The 23,684-nt window shown below is 28.8% G+C and overlaps 1 protein-coding gene across 3 annotated transcripts in view; it reads left to right on the top strand.

The window, feature by feature from the left end:
* Nucleotides 1–2,255: 2,255 nt before the first annotated feature.
* Nucleotides 2,256–23,684, top strand: part of spoon (A-kinase anchor protein spoonbill) — a 42,687-nt gene continuing 21,258 nt past the window's right edge. Inside the window, exon 1 of one of the 3 annotated variants that reach the window (XM_076395596.1) lies at nucleotides 2,256–2,409. The gene's annotated coding sequence lies outside the window, so the exon portion shown is untranslated. Of the gene's footprint in view, nucleotides 2,410–4,447; nucleotides 4,521–18,122; nucleotides 18,390–23,684 lie in introns of those variants that run through there. The other 2 variants (XM_076395599.1, XM_076395597.1) reach the window with 2 other exon arrangements.

Below are 23,684 nucleotides of genomic sequence, written 5' to 3'. Positions count from 1 at the left end.
AAATAAGCCTAAAAAAATAGGTTAATTTACGACATCACGTTAGAAACCTCTAAAATTAGCAATGTTGCCTTAGTATATTATGCATGTATTATACATATAAACCTTCCTCTTGAATCACTCTATCTATAGAAAAAAACCGCATCAAAATCCGTTGCGTAGTTTTAAAGATTTAAGCGCACATAGGGATATAGGGACAGAAAAGGCGACTTTGTTTTATACTATGTAGTGATACAATCATAAATAAATCATAATAACGAGAATGAAATACTACTTGATAACACGCTTACCAAACCAAACCAAATCAAACCAAATCGCACGAACTTGTATAGTGTAAATCCAAGTAGTTTAATTTTATTTTAATTTGAGTAATTCATACTGATGTATTAATCCCGCACCAATATTGTTTGTGTATTGATGCAAGTAACATATGGCCCGAAAAGTCCCGGGTTTAACACATAGATGGCGCTAGTTTGATTGCATTCCCCATTTTTTTAAGTTAGTACTAACCTTCAAAGGGAAACTCTTAAATTCCATGATATTCTACTCATAAATTTGTGAATTATTGTGCTAAGAATAACACTACTTTTGTTATTTTCAAAACAATGGATCAAAAACAATTTTGTGTTTTAATTTTACATTACTTCTTGATGGGAAAAAATACCGTTCAATAAACAATAAAACATTGGTTTGCTGACTCATGGGGAGGTAACACCAAAAAAGATCAAAAAAAAATCCAAAAAGTCGTTTTGAATGATCGAAAAGTGAAGTTGCGTGAGTTAGCTAACAAGTGAGTGTTGCGTTTGCTCATTGTTGACCAAAAGATAAGAACATGTTGATGATTCTGAGCAGTTTTTAGCCATGTTTATACGTAAGAAACCGGAATTCATTATTTTACTCCGGAATCAAAACGATCGTTATCTGAATAGACAGCAACTGGTGAGAGGCCTATTTTGAGGCAAAAGATAAATCGTTGTACAAAAGTCGTATTAAAATGTTAAAGCTGGGCTGGAATGATTGTCTGGCTCTTGATAGAGATTGCATTGATGAATAAAGCCAATTTTGAGCAAAAATGCGTTTTCTTGGTTACGCCCGCTTTTTTTCAGCTCATCTGTAGCAACAGAATAACAGAAGGATAAATTTCATAACAAAAGGCCGATACTCTCCTTCAAAAACACTAATTACTTCATATCGACATTTTAATTTGAAACTCACCATTAAATAATCTCCCTTACGACTTTAGATACCTTTTTGGAAAAAAATATATCGATGGTTTTTCGTCATCCTCAGTTACTTGCTTGTACAAATCAGTCAAACTAGTTAAGTGTATCTTTTAATATCATACAAGTCATACAAGAGAGCGCATGGTTTGTACCACTTGTATTTAATTTCTCATTCATATATATTCACATCTATCCATTATTATAGTTAGTAGTTTGTGTTAATTAGTTTAAATAAATATACTTAAAATATTTGCCGTTTTTTCTTAATCCATTGGTAAGGAAATGAGCGCGCACAAATAACAAAAAGAAATATAACTATTTTTTATTTCTAACTAAATAATTATTCTTAAATTAAACCATTTTTAAATGAACTAATATTCTTTGCAATGGTTGCGGTATAGTTCCTAAGACACGATTAATTAAATATTAATCTTTAAACACATTACAACACAAATGATTCCGTGGGAGAATAACGGGTTGCATGTATTTGAAAAAAGCTATATTTTTACATATACATATAATATATTGGATTACAGCATATTCCAATAGATATAAATAGGATTGGAAATATTACTTAATTATCTGTTAAGGAGTTTATAATGAAACAATTAATTATAATATATATTTTTTTAACAACCAAAGAGGGAATAATATCTGTAAATATAAATAATCAATAAAATTGGACACCTTATATTTGGATTTTCTTATGTTGTATCGCGACATCTATCCACAATACCTACAAGATTCACAGATCGTTGACACGATCATCTTTACAGAAATTTATCGCTATATCATTGTGCTGCCATCTATTATTAAAATTTTAGAAAGGGAGTACAGGTGTTGCAAAAAAACATTAAATTATTCTAAATATATATTATAATCTACATTTATTTAGAATTTTGTAAAAACGTAGCTTGCTATTATTAATAAACGATTCAAAATTGATTTAAAATAGCAACAGGTATTACCTACTTTTTCGAAAAAGGTCGCTGTTTTACCGATTCCCTCACATTCCAATTGTGTGCTCGCCATGATATTACAGTTCATAAATTTGAGCACGTGGAGAGTCTTTTCAGCAGTTTTTTGAAATTTGTGAGGCTGTAATTGAACTTATTGTGAATTTTGTGTCAAATCCCCCTTAGAACTTTGTGCTGATTATCAAGCAATAGTTAGTCAGAAGCAACAACTCGTAAGTTCTGCAAATTATTTAAAATATATTTGACTAATATGCAATCTGGTAAGGCCGGCATTTTATTTTGGGCCATAGGTGCATATAAAATATAGCATTGATGCTGTGCCAGATATATCATATTACCTTATGTATTACGTTAGTCATAGTAGAAAATAATTGTAAAGTATTTTTTTTTTGGTTAAATTATTTTACTTTTCTATTAAATATTTATCTGCCACATATTTAAGATACAAGAGAAAGTAGTTGAAAAGCCTGTCAAGTTCAGGTTTTTTGACAATCGATGGTTACAGACGCCTTAATTACACGTAGATATAAATAAAATAAGTTAATTTTAGCCTCATTGGTCTTTTTTTATCTTAGATATACCATTAGATTTTTTTAAAGAAAAGAACTTTAGAAATAAAAATGGTTGCCAGCAAAAATATTTCAAAAAATTTAGCCTTTAACTATTATAATCAAGTTGTTTACGGAAAATTCATATTTGGATGGAAAATTCCACTTATTCCTAAGAGATAAGAAACTCTTGGGGTCTCTAATTGGTTTGATAACTTCATTTGAGGGTCATATGTTTACAATTGTACAAAAATTGGGACACATGTTTCAGATTAAAAGAAAAGAATGTAAACATTATCGATTGTCACAATTCGGGTTTATTTATTCCCAAATAAATTTATTCATTTAACGCTGAAAACCAGGAAATACATTTTGTTATCGTTTTAGTTAGAGGAGGAAAACAATTTATATGAAAGACAATTGAAATTATTACTATCATAAATCAGATACCTGTTTGCAGTAGACTATTTACTACCTTTTCATTATTAATAATGGGTAAATATATGTAAACATTGATTCATTTTTTTTTAATTCTCCATTAAATGAAAATATTAATATCATGCATTTTGCATTTAATAGAAATTGTAATGTAAATTATACTTATTTCATTACTACAGTAAATATTTATTAGATCATTTTAAATATAATTTTTTCAGATCTTAATCATTAATTCAAATTAAATTAAATTAATTAATAAATTAATATAAAGAATATTGAAATGTTACATATGAGTCAAATTTTTCGCGTTCTTTAAGAATAAAGTGTAGTTAAGACAGCAAAAATATTAACATTCCAGAAAGTTTTGTAATCATTTTAAGTTTTACGCGTTATGTTTCTGACTATGAGTATGTTCAAAAAATAGCGGTCATTTTTATCTTCCGTTGGTTATGTTGCTCCGATTGCCATGATTTTTTGTGTTGCATTGGCGAATATGTCGGGGAACTATATACATTTTCAGCCATATTGCTTATTTACTTTTTGTAGGACTTGAAAGGATAACAAGTGTTATCCATTACCAGAAAGGTTTTGTATGTTTAAAAACACTTTGACAAGTGTATAATATGTAATGGGACTACTTTGAAATGTGTAAGATTAGTGTCAATGAACAAATAAAATATTTTCAAAGAAATTGAAGCTACTTGAAACTTTTAAAAATGTTTTAAAAAATAGCTACTGAAACAACCAGTCCAATTTTTTCAATAAGCATGAAAATATTTTGTTTATAAATTATACAATTTTTATTACATAATGAACATTTAGTTATTGCAATTAAGATATGGGGTAACAAAATATAATTCTATTTTCTAGCTCTGAATTAAATATTGAGCAATATAATCAGTAATGTAATTGGAAGTGGTTTTTGAAGCCATAGTACAACAGATAAATTTTGAATAAAAACATATATTTCACCGTTTTAAACTTACAGATATTTCTGTGTATAGAACACTTGTTCAATATTTCTGTTATTTTATGTACATCCATGTTATAATGGATACATCGTGAATCAGCATTATTATGAGTTTTTTAATGTAATATATTGCCGTTCCACTTATCTTCCCACGCGGAAATGAACAGTGTAAAAACCAATTAAGTTCACGTTGTCAAGGGGATCAATATATTTTTAACTTTTTATTTAAAAATACGTCTACAATTGTTGTGACGGTTAAATATATGTAAGTTAGGTTTTAAAAATCCTAGAACAACTGATTTTAGTCTAGTATATGACCTAAAAGTGTGAGACTAAAACCGTTTAGTTTGGATTTACGATATATTAGGTACGTTACCGTAAATAACAAATAACTAACAATTCTACTTAATTGTAATAATTGGAAAAGGTTGTTTTAAGGTTCATTTACTCTTGGGGTTAGTTTGTTTGCTTAAATATATTGATGATTGATTAGTTGGTAACACTTATCTTTATTTTGATTTTGAATTACTGTATATAACCTAATGCTAACTTGCATTTGCCCTGTATTATTATAACACAGTCTACGTTAAATACTCTGTACAAATAGGTTTTTCTGTTTTTTAATACAAATATTTTTGTTTCAAGCTACATTAATGTCTAATGTAAGATATAAGTTTAAATGTGCTCAAATATCATCAGAAAATTATATCGACATAGATGTGTAAATAGACTGATCGTAGTTTTAAAATAGTGCAAAAACAGGTCGTTCTAGAAAACTGGTGCCAACATAGGAAGCTGTATTTAAGGTAATATACAAATCAGGAATGTAAAAGCTCTATATATAAGTCTGTTGGATGAGCCTCATGAAAACCACATTTCTCTTCTGGAATTATTTTTACATTTTATGTCCACTCGGTTAAACAACTTAATTCCTTTGTTATTGCCACCTTAATATCAATAAGTGAAATTAAATAATGACGTTATTTGATGGCTTATTTTTAATATTTATCAATAATCTGATTAATTAATTAATAGAGTTTGTCAATGGCATGGCATTAGTACCATGCTCTCATGTGATATATGCTAAATTGATTCTGTTTATAATATAGTCCACGTCTGTAATGGATGCTATAAACAATTGTAGAGATGGCCTTGACAAAGATGTTTTTATTATGATGTCGAAAATAAACGCCCATTTTCACACCAATCTGTAAATGTGTACATTTATGTAAAACTAAATTTTGCCAATTTATTTATATTTCCCTAAATTTACTAGCTGGCTGCGAGCCAGACCTAGTCACACATTGTAATCTGCTAACTTACGATAGATGTTAAGAATAATCGGAAGAATGTTAGCCAGTTAAAGTCGAGTTTCAACTACGTATTTTTATATATTGACATTTTTATTAATAATCGAGAATACTTTGAATAATATGTTTTTACTACTGTTAGTATAAAATAATTTAACTTTCGCTTTATTTTAATATTCATATTTTAACAGAAAAGAATCAGTATTAGAAATGCATTCCTAACAACTTTCGAGAACTAAAACAATTTTTGAAGGATATAAAATATTTTATTAGAGTGTATGTATACTGTGTATATTTACACTATTTATGACAATAGATATTTGAAATAGACTGCATACAAATGTTTTGGAATTTACTGATAAGTTACTTATGAAACTATCTACAAGCAACAAGTGTCAAACTTTATTTACTTTTAGTTTTATGTACATAATTTGTCTTTACAGGTAACTGCGCATATTAGAAACAACCTGTAGTTTGTTTAATTATACGGTTTACTAGAAACTTCAGCAGATCGTAAGTTTCTCCATATATTTTTTCGAAAGAAGGATGAGTAGTCATTAGGTCTATAAAACAAATAATGCACCCGAATTAATGGGTTTGTCATTCCATTTTCATTTGAATTAATTTATGATTGTTTACATAATATTATTTATGCATAACAGCAATTTTCTGTCTAGTTTTAATATGACTAAAAAAATAAGTCATGGTCCAGAGTTTTGCGTAATATTTATGCAAACACTTGTCAGATTTATTCGATGTATGTTACTTTCTTCGATTTAGTATCTACAGTAATTTATTAATGACTTGCCATTTGATTTAAAAATTTTTACACGTCTAATATCAACAGCCATGGGTAACATCAATGGGAACTTTTCAATATCGAAGTTCTGAATATGTATTTTGGCAAACATTCTCGTATTGGTGATGTAGGCCATTTGTGTTTCACCTTTTAATAATCATAATTAATCGAAATTTTAATTACCTTTCGTTTCTGTCTTAAGGTCAATGGCTAGAATAGGTTTTTTCCGCATTAATTTATTCTATGTGAATTGTATGCTCCACCTTCACATTGCTGATGAAACTATTTTATTTTGAAATTGTGTACTTGAATAGATTTGAATGTTGATGTCTAACCGATGGGCATAAAGTTACTCGTGGTTGTAGATTTGTATGTGTTCCCTATTAGTTGATAGTTATCAGTTGGTCACCTACGTCTTCTAATTTGCAGCATTCAAATTCGAATAGTGGCTACTGAGCATTGTTTTCCAAGGTCTCTTTATTATAAAACTGTGTAGTATATAACCCGAACAAATGTATTTTACGGCTAAGCATTCATCCAATACTAAAAAAAAGAAAGTCGCATCAATGTTTCTGTAGTTTAGGAAATTAAATGAGGTGCGACCTAGTATTTTGTAATAATTTATTTAATATAATCATTGTTTAGATTGCCTATTTACAGATTTGAAACGTTATTCCATATGAAATGTATTATTTAAAATATACGTTAGTCCGATAATTCAAAAGTCTTAAACAGTGAAAAACTTGTGATATTCTAGCTTTATCCCATTGATTAAGTTTATTCATAGCAACATTTATTTCAGTACAATAACTTTAACGCCCAAAGGGTGTCTGTTTTGCTAAAAGCTCGTGCGAATTGTTAAAATTTACTTCTACATGCATAATGTTATGCGTCTACAGATTCGCGTTAAAATGGACGGTTATTGTTGGATATTATAACATAAGCATATTATTGACAAAAATTAAAAATTCACCGAATAACGTATATGCTTATTCAATTACACTTATTAATATTGAGGTGGCAACAACAAAGGAATTACGTTGTTTAAATGAAATTAAAAAATAATTCCAAAAAATAAGTGTGATTTTCAAGAAATCCATTCGATAGACTTATATATAGAGAGCTCGACACTGGTGTTATACTACTAACTACTGGTGAAAGATGTTTTTGGCCTATGACAATTTGTTATGAATTTGTATATGGGAAGTTGACCATGGTTGTAGAGGGGACAACAACAGAAAGTCAATTCAAATTAATCGATACATCGTAAAGTAATATTAGGGTACATAAAAAAGTAATTTTCTATTAAAAATCGAAGTCTGAGGATCAATTTGATTTGGATACCATCGCACTACGGACTATATGCTTTCGATGTCCTCACTCCATGTTTGTTGTTTATTGTCGTAAAAATATATCTATATGGCTTCCAATATATTAATTTCAATAACATAGATAATTATATTGAATTACGTAAAAACAATTTGATTACGTTACATATTGTAAACTTCAAGCTATTTTCTCAACACTATTTTCCTGTAAAATCATAAAATAGGAAGGTCAGTCTGAAAACAAATAACCAATATGCCTATAAACTAGACTAAACTAACAAACTAATTTTTTGTTGTTGTTCTGGTGATTTTTTAAAATTATTTATTCAAAGTATTTATGTTAAAATATTAATTATCTTAATTAGTTTATTAACTCTGTTTCAATTGTATTTAATCATGGGTGTAAGGTTAAACATACCGGTCACATATCGAGTTGTAACGTTTCAATTGGTCGAATATATATTTAAATTAAATGAAACTATCAATGTAAAACACGGTTGCTAAGTGATATAAAGTGCAAATATCTTGAGGGTTCGCATACTGTAGGAAATCGAGGGAAATAGCCTTGGTTTTAATTTTTTTATGTATAAATCATACCTGTTTTAGTAACCCGATTATATCAATCATACCGAAAGTATAGAATCCGCTCTACGAGAATGTGAAAGTTATCTTATATCGTAATTCGCATTACGGAGAGAAGAGGGGAATGTGCTTTTTCTTATTCAATAATTTTCAACGACCTTGCTAATTCTCAGTGTAAAAAGAAATACCTTTATAACTATTTCCAATTACCTTACCTATTACCACAACATAAACTGGTATTAAATGTTAACTTGCTCCCTTAAAATTATAAAATTATTTTATGATTGAACATATTGTCAGCTTGTATAGAAAAAGCATTTTTTCATTGATAAATGAATATATTAAATAATTTAAATTAATTATTTTATGTGTTATACTACAAAAATGGCGATATTTACAGTATAATTTAATAAGAGAATAAGTGTAAGTTATACACAAGAATCCCACAATTTATGAATGCTATCAGTCTATTGATTTTCTGAAAAACAAGCGAGATAGCGCTCTGCAAGAGCTATTTCTTCTTCATTTGATGAAAATATTTTGCAAGGGAAGATTTTTTTGGAGGTATAAAAGAGAAGTCTGAATTAATTGTATGTACATCTTCTTTTTTTAATTAGCATACTCTCATTCATGGTGGTAAGACAATTTTATTAAATTTTTAACGTTATTGAAAATTGATGTAGTAATAAAACAATATTTTTGTTATAGGTAAAAAAGTTTTCAGTTCTCTTTGTTCAGTTTACTTTTTCATGCCCCTTTTTATCCTCTCAGCTCTGATACTTAGGCTCATCGTTAGTGGAATGAAAGATACAGCACAGTGAGTGAACAACATTTATTGATTCCTTTTTAAATAACACGAATAAGTACTTCCTCCTCCAAATCTAATTTCAGTCTGCATTATGCTCTTAGGGCCTATGGTCAAGTTTAGAGGGCTAAATTTCCGAACACATTACAACTAAAGGATATTGCAAATTGATTTTTCTAATCATTTTTTTCCTTCTGCAACAGTACACCAAATACTTTGTTTTTTTTTGTTTTCTCCTGTGGTTACAACTAGGGTGCGTTTACAATCTATTTTGATCTGCTGGGACGATGTGATTCATTCTAGAGTTTCCCTATGATTGATTATTATTTTCTTTTTTGTATGTTTATTGTTATCAACATACATAAAATTCATTCTTGACAAACATATCATCAGTCTTATCAGTGATATCAGTCATAGTCAGTGATATTAGATCTATAATTCTTTTTGATTGGTTCTTGTAAGTTCTTTTTTAAGTAGAATTTTGATCTTTATACAATAATTAGCTCACTGACTGTTTCCAATATTAAAATTACAATTTCTAAATATTAAAATCAGTAGCCACATGTTTAATATCGCCTTTTTACTATTAAAAAATTACTTTAGAACAGTTTTGTGCAAATGAAACTAAATTAATTACTTTTGAAATGAAATTAGTTATAAATGTATCTTTATTGAGCCCTTTTGCCTCTACCAAATTTGATTTTAAATTATTAATCACACCTTATATATTATAACATTTTAATTTCAAAGCAATTGTATTCAACTTGAAATTTTCAAGGTCGTCAATTAGACACAATTAGTCAACACCCTTAATACACTTATTCAAATTAAAATAGATCAAAATCACACCGTTATTCAATAAAAAAACCTACTATAATTTATTTTTAGAATACATCTACCAAATCTTTTTATACAGTTTTTATGTTCGAGAATGTGCCACTCCCATCGCCTTTTTGTGTTATGGTTTAACTGAAATAATAAATTCTTCATCTTCATTATCAGCCACGTGGAGGTTTTTTATATGGACTGGAATATCTTGGGTATTTTGGCGATGAGTGACAATAGTGTCTTACCAGTTAAGTGCTTCACAGGACGAAGTGCATTAGAAAACATGCCACTTCTTCGGCATTAACTTACACTTTTTTAAGGTTGTTTTAATAGGTACTTATCTAGTTTTTGTAACTATAATTCCCTACATATTCTGATATTCCGAAGTCAATTGATGTTGATTTGTTTTGCCGGTTAAATACGTTTGATCTTAGCTTTCATTGTCTTTTCCAGGTATAGTTATAGTCTTGTATGTTGATTAATTTTTCTCTTTCTTTTAACTTTTAAAGTTCATTACCAATGTGGAGTTTCATTCATTGGTGGGAGGATAATGTCATGTGTTCGTTTGTTGAACATCAATCTTGTAATGTTTTTGACAAGTTGTCCTTCAGTGGCGTTACCGTGCATATTATAGGTAATACGTCTTAATGTGTGGTTTGATGATGCTCGTACTTTGCATGTTTTATGTCTACTGGGGTACAGCGTAATTCTAAGGATTCAATGTATAGATTATAACAGTGGGAGATTTTTGCTGAAAATAGCTTTATGCTTTTCAGATTAACGCTTTCATCTGATAGGTTTCCAAGAATGCTAAACTACCGACTACTTCATTTCTGACCTTTAGAATTCAGTTTTCTGTTTTGTTCTAGATTTTTCCCTCGTAGAGATTGAAAATATTACTCATAGGATTTCGTATGTTCCAATATATGAGGCTTTTCCTAATTTTCATTCATATATAATCTTTGAAAGAACTATTACTGTCTTGGCGACGTTTCAGTTGTAGACAATTCGATATATTGGCTAAAGCTAAACAATATATTTTCCCTATGTGAAGACAAACAAAGGGGGAGCAAAGGTTACACGTCCTTTATGTTCGGGAGCAGATTTATGTAAGTCGTCTATGTGGCTGATTAATTAATTTTTAAGTATTTTCATTCCATATTTAAAAAACTGATTGAGTAAAATAAGAGTGATTTTTTATCCTTACACAAATTAAATGTTATATCTACAAACCTGGGTTGTTATTGCATAATCTTAGTTATTTAGTATTGCATTATCGTTAAAATAGTTGTAGTAATAATTAAAAGTAAACTTTAGGTTAATGATGTAAATATTACGTAAGAGCTAAATACCTTATATTGGAACGTAGTCGAGGCAAGTAAAGAATTGTAAGATGTTTTTCACTTATAAATAGGCAACTCCCCAAAGTTTGATGACACCTAATGCCCGCAAGGAAAACTGGTAAAATGTCTGATCTAAAAATAAAGGACGACTTTATGAATTTAAATATTATCTAACAAAAAAAAATTGTTCAAGACCATCAAATAAAGATATGTTAATATTTATATTTCAATAGTAGACAAAAAATACGAATTCTTACCTTTATATTGTGACTAATTCCAAATATTAAACATATTTAGTTATCAACGAGAGGTTTGGGTTTTTTTACATAGTTAAAAAATACATTTTCGTGAATAAGTAATGTACGGCCAGTTAATTATTATCTGTGATACGATTATTTTAGCCACCAAAGTTGAAACAATACCGAGACCACAATTAATGTTGTTGACAATCAAGTAAACACAACTAATCATACGTGAGAACACTTAAACAAAAACAAGTTGACATTTGTAAAAGAAATCGAAATAGTACATTTTTTTAAATAAAAATAAAATAAAATAAATAATGTTACTTTAGATAAAACGATGACTCACAGTTCGTTCGCATTAAAGCTTTATTTACATTAAACTTCGTTTTGTCAACCCAACATCTAACTATAAGGTACCGAAATCTATCATTAAAATTTCTGGTAACAAATTCAATACAATAATTTTCAATTACAGTTAGTCCCCATAAAATTTTAGATAATAGCTCCAATGAAATGTCTTACCACAACATGTGATCTTATTTTACGCAGATATTTTAAAATAATCGCATATTTCAACATATCTCTCCAAAAAGATTTAACTTGTAGCCATCTTAGAGATAAATACTGTTATTCAACATATTTCAAACATATTTTTATTGTAGATTTTATATTCGTTATTAAAGTTTTTTCAAATAAGATTTAATTCTTGTTTTTTTTTTGTATACATTTTCTGGTATTGTGAGAGTATTGATTTTTATAAGATGAACAAGAAATACGTAAATAATAAAGTAACTTTGTATAATTTTTTCAAGACCTAGAAATATTCACGATTAATGTTAATAATGTCTTAAATTTTCAGAATTAAGTAATGACGCGTTGTTTAATCTTAACACCTTTTAAAATTTCAGATAATATTAAAATAATAACTATAGCTTAACATTTATTTATTTCTAACGTACCAACAAACATAATGTGACTTTTATGGGAGCTTTCATTTATCCGAAATATAACTGTAAAGAAAGTATAATTAAGTTTCTGGTATTACCCCAATGTCGAATCAAGGTCGGGTAAAGTCACTGTAATTCACAAATGAAAGTAAACTTAATTATAATATATTTATTTGATATATGACCAGATTATAAAATATAATAGACAGCCTTGCAGTTACTGAACAGTTGCAATATTGGAATGAACTATATAGAAACGGTACTGCTCACGACGTCTGTTATAATAAACAACTGAAACCTTTTCGGATCAATGAGTAATGACACACCTATAAAGAAAAATATATATTTACATTCATATTGACAGTTTTGTCTTAAAAAGTTATGAAAAATAGGCTATGCGTTATTAACGAAGTAAAAAATAGCGAAAAGGAATAATGTTTGGCGAATACAGTAAATGATACAATGAAAGAAAAGTTCCTTGTTTCAATGTTACATGTTTTCTATATACGATTTATAGTTGTTTGTTTGAAACAATCAATAGTAATTGTTTCAAAAAATACTCACAACTATAGTTCATATATATCATAACACAAATAGCTGCTCTACTGATGACATTACATATCTAGCATTTTTGTATATATTTTCTCAATATTAAATTTAGGATCTTTTTTCAAGATAATGACAATGAAAAATCATCCATTTTTAATTATCGATCATAGTTTTACTTAAAAATACTCTCCTTTTGTATATATGAAGAAGTCTTTTACTAGTTAATAAATCTCATCGCTAAAAAACAATCTTCATTATTATAAATATTTTTGTTACATTATTATAATATTGTATATAATACATAATAACTTTGGATATTTTCTTATTATCGTCAGCGCTCATATTTTTCATATGTCTCTCAAATAGAATTTAGATTGCAATAATGCAACTCTTCAGTTTTGTAAAGATTATATGTATTTCAGGTAAACTTTTCGATTAGTTGTATATTATCAGTACAATTGCAAAATCGATTTCATATGCATTGAATAAGTAATGGAACGTCTGTAGAATTATCTAGTTTTTTTGTTAAACTCATTCATTTTTCATTATTTAACAGACCTGCCAGAATAGAGTTGCGAATACTGAAAAATATCAGATGTCCTTGTCTATTAAAAATATGTCTTTTGGCATTTTCTAGCTAACGGCAAGCTGCTTCAAACAACTGCCAAACTTGGGTGAAATGGTTCCTACTTCTGTTAGGCTCTATTCTATTTAAATAAGCTATTTTTTAATTGTTTTGATCGGTTTTACTATATTTTATTAATACAAAAGTTTATATGGTTGCTCCCGCTTTTTAAAAGTCGCTATCGCTAATGGCACCGTTTGCATTTGTTACATTTGTGTTTAACAGGTGTGACCTTTCACATTTAATTTATAACATATGTTCTAAATATAAACAGCTATTTATTTTACGAAGTACTAAGTCGAAAATGCCCATGTTAATTCTAGGCGAAATATTGCACTACTTTTATTGCAATTCACTTCAAAAATACCCACCGAGTACAGGCAAATACAACCCACAAAGAATTTGACACAAATAATCAATATTAATAAAAACCATTTTCCAGATAGCTAGCAAATTACTATGATAAATATTTCCCATTAATGTTTCATAGTCGACAAAATTAACAAAAATTGTAATTAATCTTAAAATACACTAGCTTCTGCATGAATTGAATATAGAAACTATTGTTATTAGCGATGAAAAACTGATATGTTAACATCTTAAACACAAAAAATGTTGAATCATGGCCAAATATATATAAAAGGATAAAAACTTTTATTATGCTTTAAAACTATTTTATTTTAACGGTTATAAGTGCAAACTTGTTGAATAGATGGTACAGAAAATACTGCCAATCATATTCTAATGTAAACGAAACCTTTAATATAAAGACACCACGTCACCAGACACTACACCGATTTTTTAGAATATCCGTCAATGCCGTATTAGTCGCACTATATAAAATATATACATTCTCTCAAGATATGAATATCTGTTTTATGGTTTTAACAGAAAGGTGTTATCAGTTACGATTTTCAGAAAATATCTATAACATATTATAGGTGGAAACTACTGAGTCAACTTACAACAATAGATTTAACACCATTTGAAATGAACTATACAGAAATGAAGGGTAAAGTGATTGACCACATATTACATGTTAATTTTAAAATGACCAAGCTGTTAAAAAGAACTACTAAATGCTTCATATGCAGTGATTTTGTGCGTTTGGAGTATCATTCGCTCTGTACGGACCACGCGTCTTTAAAGAACTGTTCAGTTATTTAAGAAATGTTCAAAATGGATAAATAATTAGATTTCATCCAAATAGGAAAATCTATAATCAGAAATGATCTCTAAATTGAGAGAAAAATTAGCAAAGATTGTAATATTTAGAACATACATTGGATACATTTATTATATTTTATTACATTAATAAGCAAGAAGTGTATTTTATATACTCAAAAAACGTAGAAATCTATTTGTACGTTTAATACAATAAGCCATTTTAATTTTTATTGTCAAGTAATATTTTTATATATAAACATTATTTAAACATAATTAATTATCAGGATTAAAATTAATCAATCAATGTATTATTAATTATCTTAATAGGAAGATATGATTTTGTTTAATGGTTTTTCCCATGGATACCCATTACTTTTCTTTCTACAACGGCAAATACTTTTTACATAGGCTTAAACTGTTTAATTATTAAAGTAACTCGAACGGTTTAGTACTCTTTCGTATCCTTATTATTCTGTTAGACAGTTGGATTGCTTCGACATAACAGATTTTTCATTCTTTCGAATTACTTGGTCGCCGAACATTGATCCAAGTAATAACATTGAATAATGCTGTCATAACTCTTAATTTGTACTTAATTTATTAATTTCATTCTGATATCTTTAGACTCATGTTTAGATTTTAATATTTATTTTTATATCATTTTTTTTGACATGATTTGTATTATTTAATATCATCATAACCTCTCTAACGGAATTTACCGGCAAAAGGGGGCCTCCGTTATCTCGTTCATTTTCGAAATAACCTATTAAAGCCGCAATCAATTTTTGACCTTGACTATCTATTATTTTCAGTATTTTCTAACAAAGTAATATGATGTATTACCGAGCGACTTAAAATTTATCAAAATAAAGAGCTAAAATAATGTTTGCCGGTTTATAACCTGTAATAATTATAACTAATATTTTGAATAATTTAGGGTGCATTTGACAACCGGACGGCGACCGGCTGTCAGACGTATGCAAAATTCTTGAAAACAATAGTGATTACTTATCTACCGTATTATCGTATTATCTTACCTATAAATGTAGTATATGGCTGTGTAATTAACTCTGGTTTTCAGATATACTATAATGTTAAATTAAATTTTATTTGATAACATTTTTGTTGAATTATTTTATTTAGATTAGAAATTTTTTGCATGTCAAAGCCAAACTGAATTAATACTCAGAGTTAATGCGGCAACGTTGTAATGTTTCGACGTCACAAATATCCACTACGCATTACTAAAAAAAACTTTGAATAGACTATAAATCTTTTTATCTAACATAGTAGCTATACCCCATCAATAAACATAAACTAAGTAGAATAAAAACACGATAGAACCCGCCAAAAACACAGCTGATTCAAAGAACAAATCAATAAGTATTCAGTGATATTTCCCGGTATATTCCATTCCTCTGAGAAGAGTCGACAGGACAAACCTGTTTTGTTATTTTTTGTGTTTTATACCAAGTCATATGGGGAAATACAGACTTTTTACTGTTTGAAACAACCAATCACAACCTGTCTGAGAAATATTGTTGATATGTTCAAATTAAACATTCATGACGTTAGCCATGCTTTTTCATAGAATTGTTTATTACATTATTAATTTATATATTGATATAAGAATAACTTCTCAATTATTTTTTCTTTTATTATAATGAATGTAGAAGTTTGAGATCATTTTGACTTTTTAAAATCGGTGCTATGGGATTTCGTGATTATATAATTTTTATACCGTTAATAGTTTAATTACTTATATTTGAAAGAAACTTGCTTGAAAAAGTAATTTTTTCTTAATATTATTTACACTAACTATTGGTCGTAGAATTTAGTCCTATTCATTTTGATATATATATTATCTCTAACTTCAAATATTTCTAATATAATTTAGTATCCAATTCAGTGCACACATTCGCAATTTTTTAGTATATCTTATCTTAATTTTGATTTATGACCTAATAACGTAATCAGTGTTCTAAATTCGATTTTAAAAATCTTAATTCAGTTTATACATTATGTAACACACGTTTTTATTTTTAATAATTATTATTGGTATAGGTTTTGTATATTATCCATAAGGTGACCATGTATTATTTTTATCAGAATGGGGCTATTAAGCAATTGTCTACAAAAATAATCTAATTATATTTTATTATCGTAAATAAAACTTCGAATATCTACTTAATGATACACATATTTTATCACTCAATTAAAAAACTATTTCAACAGACGAATTACTTCTAGGCAAGTACTAGATGTACCCTATATGGTTATAAGAAAATTAATACACTTTAACATTGTTAAAATGAAGGCAAAATAATATAATGATTAGCAAACACTCATCGGACAATTTCGTGTTTTGGACCACTGCTAAGAAATCTTTGGGCTATTATTAGTAGTAGATTTATCATTTTTTCCGCTTTTTCTGGCGCTTTTTCCTATGTAGGCACTCTTATCAGATTTACCTATTCAAGCGCTTCTACTTACTTGTATAAAATGCAGCTGCAGTAGTTTGTACAGTCCGAAAATCAACATCAGCACTAATTTAGAATACCACCAATAAAGATTTCGTTATCATTTGATATACTTACACCACGTTAAACGAAGCCGGCGTATTGGTTAATCAGAAAATATTCTCAAATTGACTTAAAATCAGAGAGATTGATTTATCAATAAATCATAAAGCCAATTTGGACCTATGAGGGTGCAAACATGGGGTTGCACTAAAACATCAAACCAACTAGTAATTCAACGCTGCCAAAAGAAAGTTCTATGATTAATTAGCAATACTTATTGCTACGTAATCATGGTGACCTCGAAATTAAGTGGTTTTAGGAACTTATCCAAGATTTCGCCTTAAATCATGAAATAGGGTTACCAAATTATAGCAACGTGGAAGCAATACAGCTGCTAGACAATACGCAAACTTTTATAGTGTATAAGTGTTAATTTGGGATATACATATTGACGTATTTATCCCGTACTTGTCTTGTTTAAGTATTGATGCAAGTACAACAGAACAGTAGTAATCAATTAATTTATATTAAGATTGACTAAGCACATGTAATGTGAGATGTAATTAATTAAAAGAAGTGATGTATTTGCGGTAGCAGATGATATTAATCATGTTAGATATACATTTAAAATAAACGTAATTAAAACCAATGTTTAAAATTAATTCGTTTTTTGTTAGATACAGTTGTAGAACTTGAATATCGATAAATAAACGAACATAACAGTTCGAAGCAGACATCTGGGTCCGCCACTTGTAATGTATTATTTTCCGATCGTCATGTCAACGTGGTCGCAGAAACCGGCATGTATTGTCAAAGGCGGAAGACCTTGAGCGGGCACTCGTATCAATCGACACGGCGCAAGCGCAGACAGTCCCTTTCGAATTTTCAAGAACGCCTCGTCGACGGTTTCTCGGCCACGTGGTAAAATCCATCGGCCGGCAGAAGGAATCGCACCACGCGTAATCGCTACCAATCCCGCATCAAACCGCCACGCGGTAACAATCAATTTTAATCGCCAGACAGTTTTCCAAATTTGTTTTCCATCGTTTTTTACGCATCGGTAATTGTGACTGTCGAGTGAAACGTCAAGAATAAAAAAAACAGGCGGTATTTTGATCGGGTCCATTCAGCCGAACAGCTGTTACAGTTTTTATCGTTCCGCGTTGGATTTGTTTTTTCGAACATGGTATGTATTTTTATATTTTATGCCATTCAATTTTATTGCACGATTTAATATCGTTGGTAGTTTTTAGTGGAAAATGTGTTAAAATGTGTGTACACGGTATCAGAGCAATCAAAAGCACGTTTTATGCCTTTTTCCAAACATTGTAAATCGTAGTGTTGTACATAGATCGCTTCTCACATTTTAAAACACACAATTACTAGACATAATTTCGTACTATATACTATTAGTATTTTTATTTAATTATGCCATTTTATTCAAATATGCCAGGTTTAAGTGTACGTTTTTATTATTTCTTCTATTAATATACTTCCTATGGACTATCGCAGCCTCTGATAGGTCCTAGTATAAAATAATACTACTGCCGTTCGGTTTTTTTCTTGTTTGGGGCACTAATAATAAAAAGTACAGTTCAATAAATAAGCACGTCTGATGTTTTGATTTGTTATGTATTATTTTGGCAGGACCATTGAAACGTATACTCTCCGTGATCTTAAAATTAAATTCTATTTCATTAAATTGTTATTTTTGTAATATATTTGTATATTTTTCTGTCTATTTCAGTTCAAACATGGTTCAAATCCGATCTTATCTCTTATAACACTTCATTAACAACCAACGAATATTGATAAAGCTCTATTTGTTATTTGATTTTCTTGGTGTTTTCGTTTTTTTACATTTTCACAACTTTTTTCTGGGAATTAACGAGTTCTAATTTAGTGTTATCTTATTTATTGGTGCACCGAATACTTCCAGATTTAATAAGTTTAAAAAAAATGTTCGTTGATTTTGAAACACCTTTTCGATGATCGAATGAAAGTATCGGTTAATCCGAATGTCAAATGTCTTGTATTTTTACGTAACTAACAAGAACTAGGCATAGAAAGAAGGTCGCCGTGTGCCAGTCATGTAAAAAAATATTTGGAATGTTTAAACTGTTTTTGAATGATGCAACTTCAATTTTTATAAGTCTCATTAATTTTTCGATATATTCAGATCACTTAACACAAAAAAATATTTGTTAATTATTGGTCCTTTATTCGGGATGTAATATTCGATATATAGATATATAGATCATATATTCTAAGTTTACAAGAGCTATTAAATGAATGATTCATTCAATGAATTAAAATTAAAGTATTATAATCGACACGTGGTAGAGTTATTATACAATTATAATGTCTGCCATTTTGCGTCGAAGGCCCTAATTATTTTATGTATATAATTTTGTAATTTTACTCGATATAACCTATTATAGGAACAAGCATAGACATAATTTGTGACGAGAATTATAAAGTTATATCCGGTATGGTGAAAAATAGTGCCAGTAATGACAACAATAAAAAATAAATAAACAATTAACAATGTTTTGCGCAATACACATATATGGAAAAAACTGCAAACTATTCTGTGCATTTTAATAATATCAATTAGCTGTTTTATGTAACCACCTTAGGAACAAGTCAAAGAAATTGTCTTGTTTCTCCGCTAACGGTAAGCTTGTTTAGAAATCAGGAGTGACAAGAAAAATATACTGCTGATGTTCTGCAAAAGTGATAGTCTCATAGGTCAGTGCTCAGCATAATTAGGGAATATCGAGTTGGTATCAGTTATTTACATTAAACTTTAACTGTACTTGCGTTTAAGGATATTAACTTTTTGAAATATCTAGAATTTTTCGATTAGGTGTTGTGACTACGTTAATTGAATTGTTTATATGTGGGAATTTATAACATAAAGAATTGCACTCTATGGACTAGATTGCATCAAAAAATATAATCACGTGAATTTTGACATAAACAGTTTCACAAGGCCAATCTAAACTAAATTAGTCTATTATTGAATGAATTTTTAAAAACGAATACTCGTATCAAATCTATAAGTTTTCATCCAATAATCATAAATTATAATGAATAAATTTAAAAATGAATTATCTAAATGTCCATAGACAATTGTTGGAACAGAGTCAAACTTCAGGATTAACATTTTTTATGTCTATTAATAATTATCTATTCTGCATTTTTAAAACATTTTAACTTTATCAATATTTAGGAATAGTTAGGTAATAATTTCACCTTTTATATTTCGATAGGAACCTTGAAGAGATCTGAGTATTAGAAAATATGTCTCGGAATGTTGAAAACCTTGTTTTAGATGACATTAAAATATCTTAACTTAACAGCCAATATCAATGATTATTTTGCCATGTACCGTCAGACGAGTTATTCCAATAATCCATCATGTAATTTAATGAACAACAACAGGTATATTTTGCGGCGTTCGGCACCCATTATCGAAAAATAATCATCTAGGAATTAAAAAACAACTAATTACAATAAACAAAATTGTTGCAACATTGGGGCGTATTGCACCAACTTATTTTTTTGTTGTGAGAAAGACGTCAGTGTAGAAAGTAGAACGAAATGTTTAAGAATTGGTTTAATTAACTGTGTTTAAAAATTGTTATCTCGAATGTGTTCGTAAAACATGCATATCGTTAATGCATTATTTTTTAAGTTTTCCTTACTGCTAATTAAGATAGCTGCTGCATATCGAAAAATTATGGTACTACGTTTTTACTTATTTTAAATAAACAAGATATGTATTTTCAATACTTTTAAAAATCCAATTAACTTTAGGAATTTTAATAAATGTTCAGGTATTATCACCAGGTTCATTTGAGACATTTTCATACTATTACTGGAATTCTAAGTACACAGAATTGAGTATACCATCAATTGTCTAAGCATTGTTATTTGAAAATACAAACCCGGAAAAGGGAATTGCTAAGGTTGTCTGTGAGACATGAGACCACTCCAAGCACCATTGTTCGCTAGAAGTTATCAAAGGATTTGCTGTTCCTCTTTTATGTTTATAATTTTATAAACGTATAAACCAACTTAACAAATTTTATACCTGTAGAAATAATAATGGTACCTATTAGAAAGAATTCGTTTTTTCTTAGAACCATCTGCGTAGCAAAATGTTAAATTTAAGAGGTTGAAGCAGCTACCTGAAAGGAAAATCCTGTCGGCTTAGTACATAGTTGAAAGATATTATCTGCTATATCTGATAGGATTTCCGATATGATAAATGTATCGTAATGTAAAATTTATTTTTATGTTTTAGTACAATTATTATGCAATGAATGAAATATATATTGAGTTAAATTTGAAAATATTCTTAGTTCTAACTATTTTATATCGGTATGGGTTGTTTAAGCTATAATTATCTTCATATTGCAGCAAAAATTCTTGCTTGAAATATTACCAGTTCATTAAAACAAAGAAGTGTACCATGACGAATGTAACGACCATGCAACTTTTTATAGCTCTTCATAATTAGTTTAAAATCTTATACACATACTTTAGATTTTATTTAACTGATATATCGATTACAAGTTAGGCAACGAATTCGTTATGCAGCGTATCAGAGAACAACCAAAAGTTCCAACTAATATTTCATCATATCATATTATATTTGATCTAAAGTTTCAATAATACCACACCTTTAGCTAAAACAGCATTTATTTGTAGAGTTTTGCATTTTAAGGTTGTTACCCCTGACACCATTATTTAATTGCGAGCTATTGGAAATATAAATAATTAATAGCAACTCTTCATTATAATCCTTTGACTGGTTACTGGTTTTATTATCACCACAAATCAAAATGCATCTGCATTATCATGAATCGCTTTAAAACCATAAAACTAGGGGTTTAGGTACATGTGAGCGGTCATTTTATTATCTATTAATAGGCAAGGTGTTGTCTGGCCTCGTTATGGAATTCACCATTTGAAGACCTTATTACCCATTTTTCTACGCCAGTTTACTTGACGAGCTGGCGTTCCCCAATAGTTAATTCGCCTGACCACCTAAGATCATAATCAGTATTCCTATTTCATAGACCGAAATGTACAAAGGGCCTTTTTTTCATTAATATTCCGTTCTGGTGACTGATCCCGACGTCTTCTTTTTTAAGCTGGTTATTTAATAATAACAATAGATGGTCCTTCGAAGAAAGCATTACCTGTTTTATAACAGGTATAAAGAATACCTCTGTAGGAAGAAAAATAAAAATATGTGTTAAAATCTTTAAAGTGCATACTAGTTATTATCTTAATCGGGTAACTGATTATTGAATGAATGGCCTTAACGATAATCAGAGTTAACTTTCTGAATAACGAGTTAACGATTAACAAAGATTATTTTTCGATTAATTGCTTCCAGAAATGAAAATTCGGTACTAGTACCTTCCAGTTTTCAAAATAGTCTGAGAATTATTCATTCATAGCAAATTAAAATTAATATAACTTGTCTAACTTTCACCAACGAAAATCGACATTAAAATCAGCTTTGAGGAATCAGAAAATAACCACTTTACATTAGCCTTACATTAAACAAATTTAATTAATATCAATATAACAACAAAAAGCACTCAGTCATGCCCCCTCCACAATAATATTTTAAATGCACAATTCCATTCTTATAATTTGATGTCTGTAATTAATAGAAATGTCTATATTTGTATATACAAATATATTTTAATATAGATAACTTAAAAGTTAAGAAAAAACAAGGTGTTTGCTTAAAAATGTTTATGATTCTATTTAAGTTGATAGGGTTTCCAAATTAAGCGTTACATGTAGAAATTGAGGTAAAAGAAAAGCATTCTTGAACGTTCGTTAAGGAATGTGGGCAATTACGACTTTTTCCTTTTCGTAGCTATTCGTTTTAATTGTTATTTTCTGAATAACTAGCGGTAATTAAAGCATCTCTTATAGGGAACTAGAGTAATTGAAATATATAGAACAAAAAACTTGTATCGATTAAAACGGAATAAAATTAGTTATTTATATAATCCGATTGTTGATTATCCGTAATGTGTTATTTGGTTTACTTTTTTAGTGATTAGTTTAACTCATATAGTATGTTACTTCACTTCCTATCTAGTGGCTATAATAGTTTTCTTATTAAGTTCTATTATTAATAAACTTTTTTTCAAGGGGAGAGGTATAAGTACCTGTGTTCCTACAATAATAGTAGTGTTGTGTCCTGTATCTTTATTAGCCTTTATTCTGTATAATCGCATTTGTTTTCAAATTTCTTATATTTCCAGGATTTCCCAGGATCCAAGTACATAATAGCGATAACTAATAGATAACATATATAATAACAGAACTATAAGAGAACTTATGGTACCCACACACACCTCTGGGCGGTCTAGGGTAGAAAATAATAAATATCAAGAGGTAGAAATACATATAAAATGTTTCAAGTAAATTTAATTAATAAAGA

The sequence above is a fragment of the Rhynchophorus ferrugineus genome, unplaced genomic scaffold (genome assembly GCF_030347505.1).
Source record: "Rhynchophorus ferrugineus isolate W39M unplaced genomic scaffold, kcgeb_rfMv2 rfM2, whole genome shotgun sequence".
NCBI classification, from domain to species: domain Eukaryota; kingdom Metazoa; phylum Arthropoda; class Insecta; order Coleoptera; family Curculionidae; genus Rhynchophorus; species Rhynchophorus ferrugineus.
Note: the sequence above shows the minus strand (reverse complement) of the source record. Positions and strands in the feature narration are given on the sequence as shown.